Below are 5,770 nucleotides of genomic sequence, written 5' to 3'. Positions count from 1 at the left end.
TAAGTGAAGCTTCGGATCTTACCTCAACCGAAGGAGAGAAGTGGATGCGAAGAGGGGGTGAGATCCGAGATGTGACAAAGAGAGAGAATGATTTGGGGTGATCTCGATTTCACCGGAGGTGGAGATGATGATTGGGGTTCACGGCGACGAAAAGAGGGGAAAGGGTTGTGAGTGTGAAGGTTGGATCGATCTATGTAATCAATCTTGAAACCCTCGGTTTCTATTTTTAAAAACTTCCCCGATAGAGTTTGATCGATCGAATCTCAACTGAGATCGATTGAACCTTCTCTATTTTTTTTTTTTTTTTTTTTTTTTTTTTTTTTTTTTTTTGCATACACAAAATGAAATAAAATAAAATGAAAATATTTTTGGGTTTTTAAGAAAAATATCACAAACTAAAAGAAAATCTTTTTGTATTTTTGAAAAGTTTTTGAAAAATAGAATAATAATAAAATAATAAAAGAAATTAAAACAAAAGTATTTTTGGATTTAAAAAAAAAAAAAATTAAAGAAGTCAAAACAAAGTCAAATAATGAAATGAAGAACTGAGATCGATCGGAACAAGAGTTCGATCGATCAGACAGAGAGTAAGAATATGCAGGTTTTTGGCTCAGAAAATTGGCTAAGTGTTGGAACTTGAGATCGATCGAACTTGAATCTTCGATCGATCGAACTGTGAAATTTTTGGAGATCCCGAGAGCATGCATTTTCAAGTTGGATGTAGGTCCAAAAATTTTCTAAGTGTGGAAACCCAAGATCGATCGAACTGTGAAGTTGGATCGATCGAAGGTACTCTGATCGATCTAGGAATGAATTTCGATCGATCTAATATGCATTCAAATGGAGATCCCGAGAGCATGCATTTTCAGAATGGATGAAAGCTTAAAATTTTTCTAAGTGTTGGGACTCGAGATCGATCAAACTATGAAGTTGGATCGATCAAATGTTCTATAATCGATCTGAAAACAAATTCGAATGATGGGACAGAGAGTTGGTTTGGATGCAGGTTTCTGCAGGTCGAAAAATTTTCTAAGTGTTGAATTAAAAATGGAGTTCGATTGATCGAACTCAGATTTAAGATCGATCGAACTATATAGAATGCTCAATTATGACATGAAAGCTCATGCAATCCTCACCAAAGTTCCTTTCAATGCATATGAGAACCAAAAACAAGTATCTAGACTTCGCAAGAAACAAAATGAAAGATAGAAATAAGGGAGGAATAGGGTTTTGACACCCTACGAATGCTTGTGCTAGTCTTTAACGTCTCTAGCAAGACATTGGGCTCTTTTAGCCCGGATCAAAAATCTTACAGTTTATCCCCTCCTCTTTGGGGTGATAGATACCTTGACCTCCACCCAACAAATGGTTCTTGGAAGAACTTGTTAGATCAAACTCAAAAGAAGCTTTTGATCCATTGTTCATACAATCTTTGGGCTTCCATGCCCTTTCAAAATGAGAATTTGAAACAATGTCTTTAGAATGCAATGTCGAAGATAAAGCTTTAGAAACCTTTGAGTCACACAAAACTCATTTCCTTCACAATTGAACTCATGACATTTTTCCACAACATTGACCTCTCCTTCATACTTGTCAAATGAGTTAGAGTTGGATTGAATATATTCAACTTCACTTTCATATGGCCAAAAGAGATCTTCATTACCCCCGTCCTACAATTGATGTTGGCATTTGCGGTTGCCAAGAAAGGACGGCCAATGATAACGGGTATTTGCTCTTAAGATTGGGAACCGGTTCCGTGTCTATGACAACGAAATCAACCGGGAAGTAGAATTTATCAATCTTAATCAAAACATCCTCAATGACACCCCTAGGCTTCTTAATGGATCGGTCGGCAAGTTGCAAAACTATCAACGTCAGTTTCAATTCACCTAAGCCTAGTTTGACATAAACGCTGTAGGGAAGGAGGTTAACACTTGCTCCTAAGTCTAGAAGCGCCTGATTAATGATATGTTCACCAATGATGCAAGATGTAGTGGGTGAACTGGGGTCCTTAAACTTTGGGAGAGTGTTGTGTTGCAAAATTGAGCTCACTTGCTCGGTCAAGACTACTTTCCTTGGTGCTTGGCTTTTGTTCTTCCTCTTTTGGGTGCACAAGTCTTTCAAAAATTTGGCATAAGCCGGTATTTGCTTGATTGCATCCAAAAGTGGAAGATTCACTTTTACTTGCCTAAACATTTCCATAATCTCATTGGTCTTAGCCTTTTGCTTTTATTTTGAAATGGACCATTTCAAGGCGTCCGGAAATGGAGCTCTTGGCTCAAAAACATTTTCAGAATTTCCTTTTAGAGCCTCTTCAACACAAGAAGTTTTCAAATCATTGTTCAAATCATTTTTCAACAAAACTTTCTCAACATCATTTTTTAAAACTTCTTTTTCAAACACATTTTTCAAAATTTTTTTCAATGAATCATTTTCAAGATCACTTTTCAAATCACATTTTGAAGCTTTCTCATTCATAAGATCATGCACATACAATGAAGGAGGAATAGAATGTGAAACGGGATGGGTGACAACTTGAGGTTGCACCGGTTCACTCTTTTCATTGGTCATTTCAACATGATTATTCACAACCCTACCACTCCACAAGGTGGTCACCGTATTGACATGTTCTATGGTATGCCCTTTCGATGAGGAATGGGTTTCCATAACACATTGTTGCTTTGGTGGGGCATTCATTGGCATCTTTCCCTTCTCTCTAGCATTAAGAGTGCTAGCTATTTGCCCTACTTGGGTTTCTAGCTTTGCAATAGATTGAGAATGGGAGTGTAACAATTGAGTATTCGCCTCAAGAGTGCCCAAAGCATTTAAAACTTTCTCTTCAAAAGCGGGACTTCTAGCATTTCCTTGGGAATAAGATTGGCTGGGAAAATGAGAATTAGAAAATTGATTTCCTTGTGATTGGTAAGACCTATAACCTTGAGATCCTTGGTTTTGAAATGGAGGTGGAATATACTTCCCTTGGAAACCGCCTTGGGAAGGGTTTGAGCCCTCTCCTTGGTTTTTCCAAGAAAAGTTTGGATGATTTCTCCAACTTGGATTGTAATGAGTACCATAAGAATTTCCCCCTTGATTCACTAAAGTTGCATTGACTTGTTAATTAGGTTCATTTTGCACTTGCCCGTGAGGACAATGGGAAGTAGAATGTGGAACATTAGAGCAAGTCATACATGATTCATTGGATGCACGAAGAGAATGGTTAGGAAAAGAAGATACTTGGCTCACCAAGTTTTGGTTGATCAAGAATTGATCAAACCTTTGAGATAGAGATTTCATCTCGGCAGCTATCTCATTTGAATGGTCAACTTGATGTAAGCCAACACTCTTCCTACCTTGTGTATTTCTACCATTCTTTGAAGACAATGTTCTATGCAATGAATTTTCACTCATGCTCTCATAGAGACGCCACACATCATCCTCATGCCTATCAATGTAAGAACCACCCATGGAAGCATCAACTATACCCTTGTAATTTTTCGTTAAGCTCTCAAAGAAATATTGAACTAATTACCATTTGGGTATGTCATGATGTGGACACTTCCTAAGCAATTCATTAAAGCGTTCCCATGCCTTATGAAACATTTCTCCATCCCCATGTGTAAACTCTCTAATTGAAGTTCTCATAGCATTGGTCTTTGAAACTGGATAGTACTTCTTCAAGAACTCTTGTTGTATTTCTGCCCAAGAAGTGATTGAAAAAGGCCTAAGGTTGTTAAACCAATACTTTGCCTTGTCCTTTAGGGTGAATGGAAAAAGTTTGAGTCTTAATACCTCTTCCGACATGTCTGTGTATTGAACGGTGGAACAAACTTTAAGAAACTCATCCAAATACTTGTAAGGTTCTTCACTAGGAAGTCTATGAAAGTTAGGAAACATTTGAATGGTTTGTCCTTTGATTTCATAATGGTGTGCTCTAAATGGAGGCAATTGGATGCATGTGGGTGCATTATACTCATTTGGCACATAATGGTCTCTTAAAGCAAGTGGTGTGTTAGCAACTTGAGATGCAACATGAACACCTTGGTTTTGAATTCCTTAATTGATGATGGGAGGTTGTGGTGCATACATTGGCCTTGGCATTCTATATGGAACTTAGCCTTGTTGTTGTGGAGGTTGAATGTATGGCCTAGGAATACCTAATGGTACTTGTATGTTCTCATTGTGCACATTAGGATGAAGAATGCCTTGTTGGTCTATGTGACCAAGGACCTCAACATGATTATTATTATGGTCATCCATTGATAGATTGGTTCTATTTGAACTTCCTCTTCGCCTAGGATTTCTAACTATGGATTGAAGATGCAAATCTAAAGGGATAAGTGTGGGTCTCAATGAACGACGACCATGCATGCACAATGACAAACAAACAAGCACAACAAATGAACAAACACTTCGCCTTCCAACAATGCAATTAAACTTCCTCCACAATCACAATTCCAATGCTTGAAACAATAATGATGTAATGGCAAGAAAAATGCCTCCACGCGGGCTCACGATTTATCTACAAATGAAATGCAATGCCTCCACACGGGTCAACGATTTAACTAAGGAGATTGAGTAGAGAAAAGCTCACAAAGGTCCTATAGCACTTCAACTCCAAATTTTTAGCTTAGCTTAGTAATTTTCAATTTTCAATTTTTTTAACTTTTTACTTCCTTTGCTTTATAGCTCCTTTTGTTTGCTTCCTCTCCAACAATGCACCTAGTCAAGTAAGAACAAACACAATAAGTGATCAAAAAGAAAAAGAAAAAACAAAGTAAAACATGATCAAAAGAGTACTAATCCTAATTAATTCCATAATTTGATGTTGCCAAATCAAATCAATCCCCGGCAACGGCGCCAAAAACTATGGTCGTCGTCCTACCATAAGCTTAAGAGTGTGCATCAAGGTGAGGGCCAAGTTTTACATTTATAAAAGCCACTACTACCTTCACTATAAATATAGTTAGGGCGAGTAGGGATCGTCCTAAGGGATTGTGAGGGTCGAACAAGGTTGTGGAATCGTTATTAGGGCTAGTAGGTCGAGTGATCAAACAATTGGTTGGTTGGTTGATTAGACTAGAGAGCAACTAAATTAAACTAAGTACTAGAATGCAATTAAGAGTAAACAAGAGAGAGAAGAGTCTTGGGGTTTAGAGATCACCACCAAGTAATGCATTTCTATACCATTAACAAGTGACTAATGAGGGAAAGATGTGTGTTGCAATATTGGTGTGTGTGTTTGGTTGATTCAATAAGCAAGGATGACCAATTAAGCATGTATTGTCTAAACATCATGTGAAAGGCACAATATATCAAGCAATGAAGCATATATTGTCTAAACAACATGTGAAAGGCACAATAGATCAAAACAAGTCATTAATCCTTTCATTAAGCTCACAATCCAAATACAACACAAGGTTAGAGACATATGCTACTTGCATTCAAAAGTATGGAACATCAAACAACAAGCATGGATTGTCCTCCCATTTAACACTACACTACAATTACACTATATCTATACTACTAGCATGAAAGTAAACTAAGGGAGAGGCACAATCCATCAAGGAATAAGTATGAACCATCAAGAAAATAGCAAGAGCATTCCATTAAGCACTATGTTTTGACAATCTCTAAATCTATAACATCAATGCACATAGACATGCATCAATAACACAAAAATCTAAAGATAAGCACATGAACATCTATTCTAGCATACATAGACATATGGATAGAATGAAATGATCAATTAAAAGCATTTAACCACATAAAT

At 37.2% G+C, this 5,770-nt stretch overlaps 1 pseudogene; it reads left to right on the top strand.

The window, feature by feature from the left end:
• The first annotated feature begins 3,538 nt into the window (after nt 1–3,538).
• Nucleotides 3,539–3,637, top strand: LOC132284024 (small nucleolar RNA R71; annotated as a pseudogene).
• Nucleotides 3,638–5,770: the final 2,133 nt, after the last annotated feature.

The sequence above is a fragment of the Cornus florida genome, unplaced genomic scaffold (assembly GCF_030987335.1).
Source record: "Cornus florida cultivar Cherokee Brave unplaced genomic scaffold, ASM3098733v1 CherokeeBrave_3.0.0_Hap2_Chr01, whole genome shotgun sequence".
Lineage (NCBI taxonomy): Eukaryota > Viridiplantae > Streptophyta > Magnoliopsida > Cornales > Cornaceae > Cornus > Cornus florida.
The sequence above is the reverse complement of the archived record's forward strand: the minus strand, read 5'-3'. Positions and strand labels throughout refer to the sequence as shown.